Genomic DNA, 19,441 nt, shown 5'->3' with positions numbered 1-19,441 from the left:
TAAATATTTGGCCTGGATTAGGTTGTAAGTGATTGTCTTAATCCTATGGTTGACCATGTTCTTAGAAAATGTGGTGTTTATTCATCTTTAAAAAAAATTTTTTTTTTCGGCCACGCCACTCGGCATGCAGGATTTTAGTTCCCTGTCCAGGGATCAAATGCATGCCCCCCTGCAGTGGAAGTGCCGAGTCCTAACCACTGGACCACCATGGAAGTCCCTTAAAAAAATTTTTTTTTAACTTAGCACCTCAAATTTTATGTCACGTTTATTCTAGGTCTTGGTAAATTATACCTTAGATTTGGTTTTTAAAGCTCTGAGCTTGTAAATCAACTATACTTCAATAAAAATAAATAAAATTTTTTAAAAAAGATAGCAGCCTGTAGGAGGCAATAAATCTGGCACCCTATATCAATGCTTGGAAGAGAGTCACCCACCGATCAGGAAAGTCCACTTTAAATTCATAGAAGCAAGAAATAAACTTCCATTGTGTTTGAACCACCAAAACAAACAAGACCTCTGAGCTTATACTCATTTATTTAAATATTTTGTTTCATATTTACTCAGGAGAGGAGCATTTGTAATTTTCGAGCAAACAGGCAAAATCTCAGCCCCTTAGCCTCAGCCTCGTGGCATTTCTTTTCATCCTGTCTTCCAGAACTATGAGTGGTTTATTCCTCTGCAAGAAAATACCATGAGCAAGAGTCCAAATAAAAGAGTACGTGAGACATACCTAAATCTACTTTCCATTCTCAGGAAGGAAAATGTGAACTCTGTCTTTAACTTGTGAGCCTGGAGCAGAAATGAGGGATGTGAGTGTGTGCTCATTCATGTGTGTGCCTCTCTTCTGGGAACCTGACTGCTCCCACAGTACTCTTACGACCTCCCACGGTGCTGCTCTTGCCAGAGAGGGAGGTTGATTGTGCCAGGTTAATTTTGTTACAATGAAGGCACTGGACAAATTGTGTACACTAGACCCTTTTACTTTGAAAAACTCAAAATGTGCTTTCCCTGGTGGGGATTAGGTCTTGAAAATGAAGAGAATGGGTTTTAGAAAAATCTTAACAACAATTACTATGTGGAAGCAAGGAAAGCTTCTGTCTGCTACCTCTTCTGATTGTGATGTCATTTATTCTTTCATCAGGCATTTATTGAGTGCTGAGATACGCCAGACACATTACTTGGCTCTTTTTGGTTAAATTTTCTAAAATGGATATTGAATAGAGTCCTTTTATTAAAAAAATAAGACTCTTAAGTGTTTATATGGTTAATAGAAGTTTAGATATCCGGCTGCATCACCAAGAGGTTTATTTCACAATGATAAAATGTGTTTTAAATAGACCTACCCCTCCCTCCAAATTTGTCACTCCATCATAGTTAGCTGGATCCTTAGAAACATTATTTCAGATGTGTATTCACATATTATAAGGAAGATTACACTGGGAAATAATTCTGATCTGTACAATTTGATCTAAATGATCTCTTTCATCTATAATTTTTTACCTCATTTTAAAATCAATCTTGTAGGAAATTCCCTGGCGGTCCAGTGGTTAGGACTTGGCGCTTTCACTGCTGTGGGCCTGGGTTCAATCTCTGGTCGGGGAATTAAGATCCTTCAAGCCATGCAAAGTGGCAAAAAAATTAAAAAATAAAATAAAATCAATATTGTAAAATGCATATCTCACTAAAATACACTTGACCCTTGAACAACACGGGGGTTGGGGGTGCCCACCCTCTGCGCAGTTGAAAATTCATGTACAATTTGACAGCCCTTGGTATCTGCGGTTCCACATCCGTGGATTCAAACAACCACAGGTTGTGTAGTACTGTAGTATGTATTTAGTGAAAGAAATCGGTATAAATTGACCCACACATGCAAACCCATGTTGTTCAAGAGTCATCTGTATTTATGTTATTAAGTCATTTTGGAGAATATTAAATGGAAAGAAAGTGGGAATACTCCTGTAGGGGAGGAAAGATCTCTTTCCTCTTTTTGTGTTCTTAACTGGGACCCCTATAACAGAGGCAGATTAACAAGAGAAAAGCATACACATGTATTCACTGTAAGTGTTATGTGACATGGGAACCTTCATAAGGAAATGAAGACCCAGAGAAACTGTTAAATCTGAGTGCTTGTATGCTAGATTTGATGAAGGGTGGAAAGTCGTGGGCAAATGAGATAGAACAAAGGTGAGCTAAGTGTAAGAAACTGAGGGAAACTTAGCTAGATCTGTTTGTTCCCATTCCTTTCTGTCTCTTCTTTGAAGGTAAGAATGTTCCTTCCTTCCAGGTACTGGGGAGGGCACCTCTCACATGAGGGTTTTATGACCTGCTTCAAGGGAAGGTCGAAAGTCCTTACTACTCATGCCATTTCTCAAGTTCCATCCGCTTAAAATAGTCAATATGCCAAGGTGCCATATCATGGGGTGGTGTGTCCCCTGAACCCTGTCACTACATTTCTAATCCTAATTGTGCCACTCTTTTATACTTAATTTTGGTCTCATTTTGTCAAGTCACCTTCCAAATATTCATGTAGATATTTTGTGAAGAATAGTTATTAAATGGTTAAATGGCTTTGAAACTACAGTGTAAGGAACTGTACAAAATTAAATAATGCTACTTTCATTAAAATATTTAAAATCTTAAAATATACATTTTAAGAATACTAAATAAAATAGAGGCGTTGTGTTTGGTTTGACAAAGGGAAGCTTGTGTTCATATCTAGATATTTGAAATAACAGGAAATTAAGATCATAAAATATATTAACTAGGAGTACCTAATGTGGGGAAAAGCCTACAATTCTGTTTCTCCTGTCTTTTCGTTTCCTGGATGTGAGATTAATTTACTTTTAAATTTCCTTTAATGACATAACTTGTGCTAAAGAGATCTTATAATAACCCAAGACATCCTAGTGAAAGGATGTTATTGGGTTTGTGGGAATTTGTGTGTTAATATTACAGTCTGTCTCAGCAGGGTATCATTAGCAGCAGAAATGGAAGGCAAATTAAAACTAGTCCTTTTATCTTTTCCAGACACTGCAGCCCCTTTAGCATGCTGTTTCTATATGTCTTCTCTGAAAAGAAATTAAATGGAAATTGCGTGCTCAAAGTTGTTTTAAAGTCACAAGTGCCACCTGTATGCTTGCTTAAGGACTCCCTGCCTCCTCTTCTCTGTGAGCATGTCTTCTGCTTTCCTGAGAAAGCTTTTCTACTTATTAGTAAAATAAGTGTCCCTTTCTGTTCTGTCTGTACTTAGCCACCAATTAGTAAGATGGGTAGAAATGCTCCCATGCTGAGCATCCTGCTGGGGGCATGGAAGAGGCTGACACTACTTCATGATGTGAGCTATATGAGTGCCTTTTTATCTCCCAGGAGAGGTTCTCAATAGGTTGGTCTGCCCCCTGGAGCCTGTAGCTATTTTAGTCTAACTACTCATTAAAGTCAATCTAAGATATTGCTAAAGCCTTTGGATTCTTCAAGTGCATTGCCTCCACTCGAATTCAGCTAAAAATAGTTCACTTTCACTCCCCAGAGCTGCTTCCAAGTTACATGAACTCTCCCCTCAGCCTCACACTCCACCAAAAATATTGATGTCCACAGCAAGACTAGCTTCTTATTAAAGACCCAGGACTATGGCTGTGAATGCATTACTAACTGCAAGAATGGAAGAAAAGAATGAATCCCAGTTAAAGCTAAGCCCAAGAATGTGAGATAAATCAGGACTTTGGGGGGGAAAACGGATTTGTTTTCCTCCCAAATAATAAATTTTTTAAAAAAGAAAAGAAAAATAAATGCAAAAAACCCCACCCCCCCAAACAATAAATTAAATCTAAAAATTGATGAGAGTACATAGCACTGTGCCAGACTCATGCATCATAAATTGAATGCCTGCTGTGCCATTCTAAGCTGATAATTCTAAGCTGATAATATTATACAGTTTTATATTCTGTCCGGTAAAGGCTTTGGGAAAATTAAAGCAATTGTTTGGGGGCTAAAGCAAGGTGGGTTAGGACGAAGAAAGCAACAGACTACCATGTATTTATTCTCCATCAAGAATGGAAAATGCCTTGATGATAGCTGCTTTGATATATTGGAGTATTACTCAACAATTATTTATTCAGACCTTCCTCCCTTGAGGTGGAATATACTTCCTTATCCCGCTGTTTGGGGCCTGGCAATTAGACTGAATTTGACAAATGGGCTGTTTATGGATATGACTCCTGGAGAGGTCTGCAATGTGCTTCCACAGTTTGTCTTGGTACTCTTGCTCTGCCGTTCATCATGAGACGCATGTGCCCTTTGTGGCCTCTGGTTCAAGGAGAATGAGGACACATGGAGCAGACTTAATCCCAATCTACAGCTAAACCCTGTTGGTCCCGGCCTGACCCAGCAGAGTCACAGCCAACCCACAGCCTGAAGTGTACCCACACCAGGCAATTTGCAGGCCCCTGAACAAAACCCACAAACGCTTGTTAAGCCACTGAGTTTCGAGGTGGTTTTTTTATGCAGCAGTCACTTGCTAATACGCCGTTCTTATCCCACTTTAGTTCATTCTCCTTGCAAAAGCCATAGTCATCTATTTAAATACAAATCCAACGATGTCATATCCTTGTTTAAACCTTTTGGTGGTTCTCATTACTTTTGGGGATAAATACTGAATGTTTAGCATGACCTATGAAGTCCTGTATGATAGGGGCCTGACCTCTTTCCCCATCACTCTGCACTCCAGCCACCCGGCCTTCTCTCACAGTAGTTTGATCTCACCATCCTCTCTTGCTTCCTCATGGCCTTTTTATGGGCTGGTCCCACTGTGTGCTATCCTCTTCTCTCCACTCTTTGCTTAGTTAACTCCTACTTATACCTCAAGTGTGAGCTTAAATATTATTTTCCCAGGGAAACTCTCCCTGACCCTAATGCAAGGTTAGGTTCCCAATTATATGGTTTCAGAGCCCATTGTGTTTCAGCTTTTGGCACTTAACTATAATTGCAATGAATTATTCAGGTGTATAATTCATTGGTGTATGTCTTATCCATGATGAGGGCAAGGACAGTATGTGTCTGATTTGCTGCTTTATCCCCTGCCTCGCACAATGACATGCGATTGGCTAAAGAGACTATGCTTGAACAAAAGCCAGGGGATACATAATAGTTCACGTGTGAAACGTTGATGAAGTTCTGAATCAGTTCAAATGAAAGGTCCCGTAAGAACTTAGAGGAAGGTAGTGTGAATATTGGAACAAGGTCAGAAAAAGACACCTGCAAAGAAAACACAGTCTCTTGTTAGTCACAGAGCCAGGTTAGTTACAGTAATAATGAGCGTTAGATCTCTAAATGTTATTGAATTAGAAATGAAAACTCCGATTGTAAGAGGAAATGTCATTAGCTGCCAGGGGATTGACAATTTGGAAAGGTTGCACTGTAGAACTACCAGTTAGTTTCAAACAAGTGGAGATTGTCCAAGAATTTAAAAGTAAGATCAAACTGTGCCTTTTTTGAGCTCTTAACTTTTTAAAATAGTGTCACAGCTTATGTAATAGGAAGAAACCGTTCTAGGTATCCTGATATATGCAAAGAAAAAGTAAAACCTACCAGGAATGACACGACGTTTGTAATTTGAAGTGAAAATCTCACGAAGGTTTTAGTACAAAGCACAAAGAAAAGAAAATCAAGGATGGAGCTTCAAGCGTTAGACTTCCAGTGCCCTTAGTGTGTATGAGCAAGAAAGATGCATCTCGAGGGGAGACTTGGGACTCACAACCTCAAGGTTCACTGGAGCCTACGAAGACCTGGCTGAGCCTCGTCCTGTCACTCCCTGGCCTGCACATGCCATCACAGAGGGCAGCCTGTGGAAGCCATTTCATTTTCATATTACAGTTTTTCAGCAATGTATACAAATGTAGCCTAAGTTGCCTTTTTTCTTTTTAAGGGAAAAAAGTGGTAGAGGATTTAAAAAAATTCCTTAGCTGTTAAGTATCTTGGTCTATTTCCTTTGGCTCTATAGCTTGAGTGAATTAAAATGATTTCGACAGAGGATTCTAGAGTGCAGCTTCTTTTATTTTCCTTTTGCCGCTTGTGTTGACTCTCATGTTCTTTGCTTAAATAATTAATAATCATTAGTATCTGTTATGCAGCGTGTGGGAGAAGAGTGGATAATCTGGGATCCCAGGACATTTGCACTATGCCTGTCCCCTTTGCATAAGCTTTCATGTGAGGCTCTTCATTAGCTGGCACCAGGGTGTAGATTTGCTGCCCTCAGCCTGTACTGTTTATTAACTATAAAAAAAGAGCCCCATCTGATTCACAACCAGCTGGGGGCAAGTACTGCTGATGGGAAGTAATTTCCTAGAAGAGCAGTAATGAAGAAAGTGAGGGGAGCGGTGTGTGCAGAAAACAAAGCCACAAAGTTCAGTTAGATTGAGCAACCTCTGCTGGACCAAAATGCAAAATCTAAGTGTCTGTCACATCACTGCAAAGCCCGACCTCAGTCTTACAAATAGCAAGTAGCTAAACATATAGATGTGGAACAGGAGGGTTTATACTCTCAGGTAGGTTTGAAAATTTCTACTCTTAGAACAGTGAAGGGTAGGAGAAAAGCTACAAATATTTAATAACAGGCAAAGCTACAAATATTTAATAACAAATATTTAATAACAGGGCGTGTTATTAAAGGAAGGAATTGCTTGTCAGGAATGGTCTTTTCAGTCTCACCTAAATACACTGGTAACATTTCAATATCTACAGATATAAAATGCATTCGTTTGTGCAGGGGGGAAAGATAGCTGTTCTGTCATTTATTACCAGAGAGTAGAGACTCTTTGCTTTTAGGGATGGTAATTTTTTATGCTTAATTAGACGATAACCAGCTGGAAATAAAAAGGTGATACTGTGCTTAAAGACTAATAGGCTGAATATTTGGATCCAAATTGAGGCCTTATGTTGGTTTGTCTTTACTAGGTGAACATTTGAGGCTCAAGAAGTACACTTATTAGGCATGTTGGTGGGGCTTCCCTGGTGGCGCAGTGGTTAAGAATCCGCCTGCCAAGGCAGGGGACACGGGTTCGAGCTCTGGTCTGGGAAGATCCCACATGCTGCGGAACAACTAAACCCATGCACCACAACTACCGAGCCTGCGCTCTAGAGCCTGCGAGCCACAACTCCTGAAGCCCACGCGCCTAGAGCCTGTGCTCCGCAATAAGACAAGCCACCACAATGAGAAGCCCGCCCACCGCAATGAAGAGTAGCCCCCGCTCACTGCAACTAGAGAAAGCCTGCACGCAGCAATGAAGACCCAATGCAGCCAAAAATAAATTAAAAAAAAAAAAAAAAAAAAAGACGTGTTGGTCTGTCAAAACACTCAGCCAAAGAAGTGAATAATTATTTCTTTATGTTGTTCCCAAGCACAGTACAAACAAGGTTCCGTGATGTAGGGAGCATGTACGTATCAGATGCTGTAGAAACCAACACTCTAGGGACGGGTTGGCGGCGAGCCAGATGTTCAAAGCTGCACATACCCCACTCATGACACAAAATATGTATATCCACTGGTCTACAAAATGCTTTCATCATTGTGTTTAATAATTCCTTATTATCTCCAAAGTAAACTTAAATGACAGTCACTTGCCAAGGTGAAAGAGGAGAATGGCACACGACCGCGGCATGCTTTGTCTGCTGCGCGCTTAGCCTCCTGTCTCCTGCGTCACTGTCTATCCTCAGAGAAGTTAGAGTTGTATCGCATGTAAACAGGATGACAAATATAGGGACCGAGGGGCTTCCCTGGTGGTGTACTGGTTGGGAGTCCGCCTGCCGATGCAGGGGACACGGGTTCGTGCCCCGGTCCGGGAAGATCCCACATGCCGCGGAGCGGCTGGGCCCGTGAGCCATGGCCGCTGAGCCTGCGCGTCTGGAGCCTGTGCTCCGCAACGGGAGAGGCCACAACAGTGAGAGGCCCACGTACCGCAAAAAAACAAAAAAACATAGAGACCGATGCAAAAGACAATTTTTCGAACTTTCTATATAATTGGAAGTTATTAGTGTTTAAAATTTGGTTTTCAAAACACAAAAAGAATTGGTTCTTATTTTTTCTTTACTAAAAAAAAAATCTCTTCTTTATTCAGTACAATGTCTTTTCCTTTCTCTCCCATTCTCACCTTGTACCTGCTCCACTTGTAGGCAGGAGGCCCTCTTATAGGGTAAAATTTGAGGACCACTGTTGCCATAACTACTTCAAAATAGCTTTCCTTCCCTGCAGCCTGCTGTGGCTCCACTGTTGTTTCATACTTGGCCTGAATATTTTACTGTTAGAGTTATCCCTTTGATACAGAGGATAGAGATTTTTTTTTCCTCCAGAAAGCAGCTATTTAAAGATACATATATGTCTGGGAGCACAGAGAGGCCCTCCCCAAAGCTGAAAGGGTAAAATATAGAATCATAAATTTATTGAGTGAAGCGTGAAAAAAGGGTTGGTAGCATTGGAGTTGCGGGTGGAGATGGGGAAATAGGAGTGGCTATCAATGGGAGGGAAAGTCCTGGGTTCAGTCTTTACACATTTATTTATTCATGCAGTATTTGTTGAGCATCTACACTGCCAGCTACTATACTAGGTGGGAGTGGTTCACAGTGACCTCGTTGCCCTCCTGGAATTTATGGCCATGTTGGGACTGGGGCTGGCCTAGCATAGGTAAAGAAAAGTCTCCTTGAGTTTGGGATTAGCAGATACAAACTACTATATATAAAATAGATAAACAAGGTCCTACTGTATAGCACAGGGAACTATGTTCAATATGCTGTAATAAACCATAAAAGAAAAGAATATGAAAAAGAATATGTATATATATGTTAAACTGAATCATTGTGCTGTACATCAGAAACTAACACAACATTGTAAATCAACTACACTTCAGTAAAAGGAAGAGAAATGGTACTCATATGTACCAAAGCACAAAGAAGTATCCTGTGATCAAGGAATAGGGAGAGGGCCTGCGTGTGGTGGAAGCTCAGTTGGCAAAGGTAGTTCAAGGTCAGGCTGGAGCCAGATCATGCAAGGCCTTGTAGCCATGCTAAAGATTTTGAACTTCATCAGGAAAACAAAGAGGAGTCGTTGAATAGCAGAGGTGTGACAAGATCAGTACATTTTAAGAAGATCCCTCTAGCTGCTGTGTGGGCAATGGATTGACGGTGTTAGGGAAAGCCTGAATGAGGGCACACTTGGAAGTTAGTGCTGGAGTCATGGTGAGGGCTGATGATGGGTTAAACTGGAGCAGAATAGTGGAGAGGGTGGGAAGAGGGGAGATTCAAGGTATGGTCTGAGGGTGGAAACAACATGGACTGAACGTGAGGGATAAAGGAGAGCGTGGTGTCAAGGATACTCTTAAGTTTCTGGTATAAGCAACTTGGTGGAGTGGCGCCAGCTGTTGACAGAGGAAAGGCAGATTTGGGGACCTATTAAGTGTGAGATGGTTTGTGCAGAATTGGTGCAAGGTCTACTGAAACCATGGAACATACCATGATAGGTTCTCTCCCTTTCACTTTCCTTCCCTCCAAATCTTGGTCTCTGTGTCTGTCCAGTAACATTGCCTCATTCCTTCAGAATTTTCCATGGGATGGGTGGAGGATGATGCTAACATTTTTGAGGTCACATCCTTACAGCTCTTGATCCAACAGGAAAGAAAGAACTTCCCTTCATTTCCAATTCAGAAAGTTTCAGAGAAGGACTCCAATTGGCTCCGCTCAGGTCACATCCTCTTCTTAGCCAATGGTCAAGAGAACGCAGCACTTAAATTGATCAAGCTTGGGTTCACGTCTCCACTGTTTGCTTTTTTTGTGGAGGGGAAAGGGTAGAATACTATAGTTGGTAACCTCATCAGCACCTCTGGTGGGTAGACGGTGGGGAGGAACAGTTCCCCAAAGGGCAGAGGCAGTGCTGGGCTGTCAGAACTAACAGATGTTTCCTGCCTCCTAAGCCTTCAGTGTTTCATTCTGCGTTAATCCTGCAGTAATACTGCTATCTAGAAATGCAGAATTTTCCAACTCTGAGCTGATGGGGTAGTTAAGGGCCTGGCTATGTTGATGAACTTATTGTAATTTTGAACTATAAAAACAATGTATTTATGAAAATTTTGAAAAAAGGAAAAAAGCATCCACTATTTCACACTGACACCTTTTCATTTTGTGCATTCCTTTCCCACATTTTTCCTGAAGCATATACCTTTCTTTTTTCCCTTCTTGCATGTGGGAATCTCAGTTCCCTGGTCTCATTTCCCCAACCAGGGATCAAACCCGTGCCCCCTGCAATGGAAGCGTGGAGTCTTAACCGCTGGGCCACCAGGGAAGTCCCTTAATTCATTTGTTTATTATTTTTTAAAATATTTATTTATTTATTTATTTTGGTTGCGCTGGCGGGCGCCTTAGTTGCGGCTTGCCGGGCTCCTTAGTTGCGGCTTGCCGGCTCCCTAGCTGTGGCATGCAAACTTTTAGTTGCGGCATGCACGTGGGATCTAGCTCCCCGACCAGGGATGGAACCTCTGGCTCCCTGCACTGGAAGCTTGGAGTCCCAACCACTCTGCCACCAGGGAAGTCCCAATTCATTTGTTTAAACATCAATATTTACATGAAAATAACTTGAATATGTAAGTTTGTTGTATTGGTATGCGCTGGGAAACTTGAGGGACAAGCTTGTAACTGTATTGCAAAATATTGCTTGAGCTCTTGTTATGGGCCTGGTAGTCTGGAAGCTGATGGAGATACAGACATCATTAAAATCTATTTCTGGCCTTTAAAAGTTCATAATCTCATGACTTTTGATAAAATTAAAGTATTCCTCAATTGTAACTAAAAAGTTATTAAATCAAAAGAGCAATATGGACATTGGAGGATATAAATACAGTAAAAAAAAAAAGTATCTTGTATCCTTGCATAGGGAAGGGAAAGAAAAGTGAGGGGAGTGGAAGAGGATGGGACAGAAAAGGAGTGAAAAGGCTGGGGAAAGCGGGGCAGTAAGGCCTCTAAACTGTGGTTAGTGTCACCCCATGCAATTGTTAAGTTAAATGTTGAAAGTGAGACCACACTTGAAGACACGCGTCCCTTTAAAAGGGAAGGTGGGTGTTCAGAGCAATTCTCATTTTGCCTAAAAGGGGCTGTTTCTATACTCTCTCCAGACAGAGCCAGATTAGCAGACATAGTCAGACTTCCTATAGAAACATTTTAATCAAGGTCACCCTTCTCCCCAGAAAAATGCACTCACTACCAATACAAACAGTATTCTAAGTTTAACCCACAGAGGACCATCCCTGGGCTCTCTGGGCTCGGTGGATCCAGGTTAGACAGGCCCCCAGTTCAAGAGTCGGCCTAAAGGTAGCAATACTCCCAGCTCCAAGACTCAGGAAGACCACTCCTCTAAATGTTTTGCAACCTCGTCCATTTCAGATTTTTCAGGGGTCCTGGGTAAATCGGTCTCACCAAGGATTCCGCCCCATCTGGCTGCTCCCATTTTTAAACACAGACCCGTGCGTGGGAGAGGCCATTATTTTTACGGGATCACTGTGCTTCTGGAGCAGCTAGGGACAGGCAGAGTTGCTTTACCGCAACGCCGGGTCCATCCTTAACCCGGGCTCCGCCCTCAGGCCGCCTCCTCATCCGAGCCCCCGCCCCTCCTCCCCTGCCAACCCCCGACCCGCTCCACCCCTTTGCTCTGAGAGCCGGTCGGCCACTGCCCGCGACCGGGTTCCACCTGCCCATCTCGTGGCTCCGCCCCGGGGCCACTGGTCCCGCCCCCTTCGAGGGGCCCAATGAGCGTGCCCGAGCACTCCTCAGCCCCCCCCACTCAACTGGAATCCCCGCCCTCTGTCCGATTTAACCAATGAGAGCCACAGGGTGTTCCTGGCCACGCCCACCACATCATCAGGTCACGCCCCCGGCGCCCGGCCCCCCCGGGGCGTTGCCGTGGCCGCGCCTCCGCCGCCCGAGCGGAGCCAGATGCCGCCCCCTCCGCCGGTCCCTCCCCCGGCGGCCTGGCGCCTCCCTCTCTCCCCGCCGCGGTGACTCACTGAACGGGAGGCGGAGGCTGAGGCGGTTGCTCCCGTTGCTGCTGCTGTTGCTGCTGCTGCTGCTGCTGCCCCCGCGGCTGCTCGGGCTGTGCGCGCCCCGGAACAGGCCGCCGCGCGCCGCTCTCGGACCCGCAGCCCCCGCCCGCCCGGCCGGGTCGGGCGGCCCAGGTAAGCGCCGAGGCCGGCCCTCGCCCTCAGCGCCTGGGCCCGCGCCGCGCCGGGGCTCGGGGGAGCCGCCGGCCCTTTGTCTCTCGGGGAGGGGCCGTGGAGGGCGCCCCCGACCCCGCTCGGACCCACCAGCCGTACCCCCGGCACGGCGCCCTGGTCTGGGCCGGGCCTCCTGCCCCACCTGGCCCCCGCTGCTCCTGCCACTCGCCGCCCCCGCGACAGACCACCATCCAGCGGTCCTCAACCCCCCTTACCCCGGGGGTCGCCTCCACAGGTGTCCGAGCCATCCACTCTGTTGCTCACCCCACCGCGTTGGCGGGGTTGTCACCGTCTGTCGGCACTCCAGGTCCCGTGCCCTCTTGTGTCTTCCCTCACCTGCGCCCTGCTCTCAGCATCCTGACCCTCTGTATAGAGCCCTCCCATATTTTCCCAAACTAAATGCTGCCAAGATCTGGTCACTGATCCACGGTTCCTCTCCCTAGTCTGGTTGAACTGTCGTGTCCCCATCCCACCTCTCCTAGTGAGTGTTCCTAGACGGTGCACATTGTAGGCATACATCTCACCTGTATGGCAGGCGTGTGTATGTGAACCTGCAAGATTAACCACTCAGAGCCCCAGACTGCACTTCTCGCCTCCTTTCCATCATCCCCACCCCGACCACTTTCCTTTTTCTTGAACCTGGTAACCGAGACACTTAGGTCTGATACCCAACCTCTGTTAGGCCCCGCATGCCTGCCTCTCTCGTGTGTGCTGAACTTGTCTGAGCAGTACCTGCTGTCAGGTTAGCCCCTGGGAAGGCCCAGGAGGCCTGTGTTGGCCGCAGATGAAGAGTTTTATGAATAATGAGATGTGAGGCTGGCAGCACCTCCTATCTGAGAATCTAAGTACACTATAGCTGTTAATTACTTTGTCTCCTGTCACTCACACTACTTAGGGAAGTGTGCCTGGCCGACGGCTGGGTAAATTGAGGCACAGGGTGTGTGGGCAAGGGACCTGGAGGCAAGTCAGAGTTTGTCCTGAGGTTCTGCTCCCAAGTATCTTGGCTCTTAGCTCCCTGCTACAACTACTGGGCTCTAGTTCCTGGCTTTAGACTCTAAGTGATACTGATCTCTTGGGCCATTAAAGTGTCCAGAGAGACCAAGTTTCCTTTGATTTAAAGCAGGACTTTGAATTATAAATAAAGGTGCTGGCTGTTAAATGCCAGTGTGTCATTCATGGTTTCCTGGTGGAGTGAGTGGTCCTTGTGTATGTGTCAGGCAGCATTCCAAGCACCGGGGGCTACAGTGGTGAAGAGAGACACAGCCCCTGCCCTCCTGTAGCTGACCTTCTGAAGAGGAGGGATTAAACAAGTAAGTGGACAAAATAATTTTAGTCATGGTAAGTGCTGTGAAGGTGGGAAGAGCCAGTTTGGATTTTATTCCAAGTGCAGTTAGAAACCACAGGTGGATTTTAAGTAAAGAGGTGATAAGATCTGATTTGTTTTCAGAGATCATTCTGGCTGCTCTATTGAGACTGGATTGTAAGGAGCAGGGATACTAATTGGGAGACAGACTGTTGCCGCTTCCGGTCAAGGGATGATGGTGGCTTGGACCAGAGTAGGGGTAGCAGAAGTGAATAGGTAAAACCAGTCTGCTCCCCCTGAGAGAGGCTCAGAGCTTTAAAGCAAAACTTCAGGGAACACCGACTTCGAGTTATACTTCTGGCAGAGAATTTCTGGACCTGACCAAGCTCAGATTTAGCTCAGCAAACCTTACTCAGCACCTGCTGTGGGCCAGGTACTGTGCTAAACTCTAGAGATACTGATGTGAATAGGGTGAATAGGGAGCAGTCTCCACATTCTAACAAGGTGCTCACAGAAACGTCACCCACCCCCTCCTTGAGGGAAGAGGGTTTGTAGGCTTAAAAATCAGTTCGAGGTGGAGGAGGGCAGAACACACTGGCCTTCATTCCCACATCCGGCTGCATTATTTAAATGAGAGCGTTATTGCCCTGCCTCTGCTGTAAGATGTTGCCCAAAGATATTGGGACTGATCTCATGGTGGGTGGGAGAGCAGCTCAGTGGCCGTGAACTTGAACCATTAACCAGAATAAAACTTGATCTCCACGTTGCTCCAAGTCTGGGCTGTCAGAACACATCCGAGCTATAAAGGACCGTGGGGCCGGGCCCCTCTTACGGTTGGGCACCTGTGGTCCCTAGAGAGTGAGTAACTCTTTTGAAATCCCATAGCTGTTTGTACATTTGCTAATGGTATCCGTCACTTTCTACCTCTCAGCTTCGTATGCACTTGCATGACCCTAAGCTTTCTGAGGCCAGGGTCTCTATTGGATTCAGCTTTTCCATCCCTCACAGCATCTAGATCCTGCCCCAAAAGTACACTCATCAAGTACGAGTTGACTTGCCTGGGTGTCTCACAGCACCTAAAACTAGAGCCCAGGAATCCTGACCCTGTCCATGTCTTTTCATTAGATTCCTCCTCAACCAGAGTGCACCACGGGCGTCAACCCAGCAGACTCCATGTCACTGAGCTCACAGCCCTTCCTTGATGGGCCTGCTCTCTCTCCAGCTCTGCCTACAAGGAACAGCTGCTGAGGGTGCTGACCAAGTAGTTACTCGACACTCGGCAGATAGGAAGCATAGCTCTTAATCAGAGCATGGACTTCATACCAAGACTATCTGGGTTTGGGTCTTGGTTCTGCCATCATGAGCTTCGTGACCTTCAGCAAGTAACTTAACCTCTCTGTGCCTCAGTTTCCCCATCTATAAAATACTAATACTTCATGGAGTTGTTGGGAGGCTTAAATTAAGTAATACCTATTAGATGCTTAGAACAGCACTGAGCACCTTGGTATGGCTTGGTTGAAGTAGTAGCTGTTATTTCACCATTTTTTTAATCTGATTTTTATCTCCCATCAGAATTTAAGCTCTTTTAGGGCAGAGATTTTGTCTTTTTTTTTTTTTTTTTGGTCTACAGTTAGACTTTGTAGGCACGCAATAAATATTTCTTAAATTGTATGGCTTATTGAACACCTACTGTGTGCCAGGCACTGTTGTAGATGCTGGGGATATAGCCAAGAACAAGATCACCAAGTTGCGTGATCTAATGAAGTTTACATTCTAGTGGGAGAGACAGACGGTAAACAAGTACACAAGTGAACAAAATAATGTAGGATGGTGAAAAGAGATGCACGGAGAATAAAACAGGGCAATGAGATGGAGAGTGCCTGGGTCATAATTTTAGCGAGCTCTGAGGAGGTAACTTTGAATGGAGACCCTGCGGATGGGCAGAGAGGACAGTAGAAGCAAGAAGCCTATGGCAGCTGGAGTGTACGAGAAGCCTATGGCGGCTGGAGTGTACTGAGTGAGGAGGTGGCAGGAGTGGGGTCTGTGGCCACAGTGAGGAGTTTGGATTTTACTCTTCAATTCTGAACAGTGGGAGGTCACTGCACAGGAACCTTTCCTGGGGGTCCATCCTAGGAGAAAGACCCGGACGATTGGAAGAGCAGTGAGCAGGCTCTCCTTGTCCTGGGAAGGCTTTTGGAGGCCATCAGTGTTGTACTTATTCCCCTCAGGTTTCTCATGTCTCTGACCTAGGTACCCAGGAGATGTGGGATCCATCAGCTAACTTAAGGAAGTTCCAGGTGTGTGTGTCTGTGTGTCCTGCAGATTCCATCAAGCCACCTTTCTCCCCTGAGTATGTAGGTAATTGGTCAATGTTTCTTGAGTTGAATGAATGAGCATCGCCAGCTCTTAGCATCTTGTCCTGTACAGCAGCTTGTCCTGTTCTCTGCATAAGGAAAAGCTTCTTGTCATGGTAGTGACTCTGGCGTAACCTTGGAGTTTTGCTGCTGTTCTTATGTGCATCAGGGACCCCCACATACCTGTATGTCACAGTGTCTTCACAGTGTCTTGTTTTGTTTTGTTTCTTCGGCTGCACCGCTCAGCTTGCAGGATCTTAGTTCCCTGGCCAGGGACTGAACCAGGCCCTTGGCAGTGAGAGCATGAGAGTCCTAACCCCTGGACCACCGGGGAATTCCCTGTCACAGTGTCTTTGTTGGAAGTGTACCAATATTGACTGGGCAGCTTTCCTCCCCCCCGACCCCATCCCCATTTCTCTACCAGTCCCCTGCTGAGTACCACCAGGCCACACTGTCACCTCTGAACACTTCCTGTATCATTATTTGATCTACACTCCTGCACATCACTTGATCCAAGTATGGTGGTACCTAGAAAGCATTGGCTGTCTTTAGTCTGGCCTGAGTGGAGTTGGGAAGCTCAGCAGAAATGGAGTTTCAAACCCAGGAGTTCAACTCACCAGGAATCCAAAGTTGGCCTCTTCAGACTGAGGGCAGTTGGCCAGCCTTTCAAATCCTCACTCAGGCATCCCCTTGTCTGTCAGTGTCCGTGATGCCAACCTGCTCTGCTAACCTTGAGAGGCCAGTGAGAGTTGGTAGGAATCAAATAGGACTTTTGTGCTGCAAGTCACTCTCAGGGTTCTGGCGTATTTCAGTGGCCGAATCGGAAATGCTTGTTAGTCACGTGTTGCCTGTCTCCTGGTAAAAACTAAACCCGGAGTGGGTGCAACCTTTTTCTCTTGTTACTGTTGTTCTTTTTTTTGTTTTTGTTTTTTTTCATTATGAGAGTGATGCGTACTCATTTAGAAAATGAATGATGACATTTTCTGTACTTTTTCTCACTTAGTCTTCACTGTAGTTTCTAAGTAGCAGTATTACCATTTTGCATATTCAGAAGCTGAGGCCTGGAAAGGTTAAGTACAATAAGCTGTTTGAAGTGAAGATAGTTGGGAACAAAGTCAAGATTGAGACCCAGTTGGTGGGACTCCTGTGTGTGAGTTCTGGACACCATATTAGATGCTGCCTTGCAGCAGAAACAACAGAGAAGAAAAGACATCTCCCTTAAGCCCAGCGTGGATGACGTTGTGAGGGTGCCCAGAGTTAGCGCGCTGGCTGCTGCAAAGAGTTTGAATCCTGTGCCTTTTCCCTGTCTCATCTGACCTTGGGCAAACTAAGTCACCTCCCTTTGCCTTACTTTCCTCAATTGTAAATGGGGATAATGATCCTTGTGCCTTAATAGCTCCCAGGGGCATTGTGATGTTTGGGCCAAAGTGCTTTTGAACTTCTTTTATGAAAGGGCACTGAGCCCCAACTGCTTATACTCTGTCATTAAAGACCTATTATGTCCTGATCCTCTGCAGAGCCTTGTTAGAGGGGGAAGACAACAGCCCCCAGAGGGAAAGGTGTCCTTCTGTTGGGGGGCTTCCTCCTTCCGAAGTTTCTTAAGGATTGAAGGTCATGAAAGTTTCTCCATTTTTCATGTTCATGTTGTTCTGTAGAAGCTTCTGGAAGCAGCATGTAAACTGTGCATCGTAACAGGTTCGAGGACCGTTGATGGCAGGGCAGAGAAGGGGGTTATAGGGCTTGGTTTCTAATCCCGGCGGTGATGTCTTTGTAATATAAACCAAGAACACAGAGATAACAAGAGGTGATGACTATCTTCCATTCATCCTTCCTTTCCTCCTTCCTCCTAATAACTCACTGATTCAAGTAATAAATATTTACTGAACTTTTATTACGATCTGGGCCCCATGGTAGGCCCTGGGAATACTGTGGTGAGCAGGGTATACTCATGGTAGGGAATACTGTGGTGAGCAGGGTAGAATTAGTTCTTATCGTACAAATCTTAGAATCTAGGGCCAAGAGGCTTACTATCTAGTTGGGAGTCGTGTGACTAAAGCAAGAACATGTTGGTGAGTGTTTTGAACTCTCAGGAGGAGAGTCAGGGTATAATTTCCAGATGTCCACATCAGCCGCATGGGTACCTGCCCTGGACGGACGTTACGGTGGAGGGTTGGGTTTGGCTTCCCAGAAGAGCTGGGGAAGAGTTAGTAGATTGGAGCCCTTGTGTGTCACACTTAACAAAAGCTGTGCTAGTGTGGGTGTCTGTAGAAACAGTTAGCACCTTGGCAGTCCCAGTTAGTAAGAACTACGTTTCCACTTAAAAGCTTATTAACCCTTTGTTACCCGAGTTCAAGTCAGGGAAGAACGATCATGGCATTGAGCTCCTTCCACAGTTTTTTTTCCAAATAAAATTTATTTATTTATTTATTTATTTTGGGCTCTGTTGGGTCTTCGTTGCTGCGCGTGGGCTTTTCTCTAGTTGCGGCGAGCGGGGGCTGCTCTTCATTGCTGTGCGTGGGCTTCTCATTGTGGTGGCTTCTCTTGTTGCAGAGCACGGGCTCTAGGCGTGCGGGCTTCAGTAGTTGTGGCACGTGGGCTCCATAGTTGTGGCGCACGGGCATAGTTGCTCTGTGGCATGTGGAATCTTCCCGGACCAGGGCTCAAACCCGTGTCCCCAGCATTGGCAGGCGGATTCTTAGCCACTGTGCCACCAGGGAAGTCCCCACAGCTTTCTGAAGTTATGCCATCAATCCAGTGCCTATCTTATGAGAAGACCATCAGTGCTTGTCTCCCCGGAATTCCCTGCCTGCCTGACAGGTCTCCCTTGGCCAACTTTGGAAAGCAGGCACACGGAGGCAGGCAGGCTGTGGGGCTGGCTGCATCGGTGCTCTCGGCATGATGCCAGGGACACCTCTGTCTGTGAGCCCCCACTGGGGTCAGTTTATGCAGAGTGGGGTGGGGGAGGGTTCTTTCTTCCCCAGGTCTGCCCAGCCACAGGCCTCAGGATCCCTCCAAAGAGTGCGGTCAGGGAGGCCCAGCAGTTTCTGCAAAAGCACCCAGTGTTCTTCCACTAGCCCTCAGGCCAGAGCTGGGGTGGAGAGGGCACAGGGCTGGCAGAGGCGCCTGCCCACATCCAGAGTGAGAGGAAGGTGCCAGGACAGGGCTCCGCTCCCGGGCAATGTTACTTTCACCAGCCCCTGCAGTGTCACTACCTTCCTGGTGCTGACCAGGTGCCCCTTCAGTCTGGAGGGCCTCAGAACCATCCAGCATCTGATCAGGAGGAAAAGGCCAGTCTGGTGAGGAGACCAGGTCACTCAGTGCCCCTGGGCTTGTTCTTGTGCGGTCGGAGCCCACGGTGTTGCCGGTTCAGCTGGGAGAATGTGACCCACTTCCATCTTCTGTTCCACGTGGAGAGCTGGGTGGGAGGCTTTTGGAGACCAGCTCCAATTAAGGCTTTTTCAGCCTGAGTATCTCCTGAGTATCCAGCCCACATGTTTCCTGCTGCTGGAATCCTGTGGTCCGTGTCCCTGAACTGAATA

The 19,441-nt window shown here is 45.9% G+C and overlaps 1 protein-coding gene across 2 annotated transcripts in view; it reads left to right on the top strand.

Annotated features, from left to right (window-relative positions):
* Positions 1-11,863: 11,863 nt before the first annotated feature.
* The window catches only part of CTNNBIP1 (catenin beta interacting protein 1), a 53,277-nt gene continuing 45,699 nt past the window's right edge, over positions 11,864-19,441 (top strand). For both annotated transcript variants that reach the window (XM_079916768.1, XM_079916770.1), the window contains exon 1: positions 11,864-12,206. The gene's annotated coding sequence lies outside the window, so the exon portion shown is untranslated. The remainder of the gene's footprint in view (positions 12,207-19,441) is intronic.

The sequence above is a fragment of the Stenella coeruleoalba genome, assembly GCF_951394435.1.
Source record: "Stenella coeruleoalba genome assembly, chromosome: 1".
NCBI lineage: Eukaryota > Metazoa > Chordata > Mammalia > Artiodactyla > Delphinidae > Stenella > Stenella coeruleoalba.
Note: the sequence above shows the minus strand (reverse complement) of the source record. Positions and strands in the feature narration are given on the sequence as shown.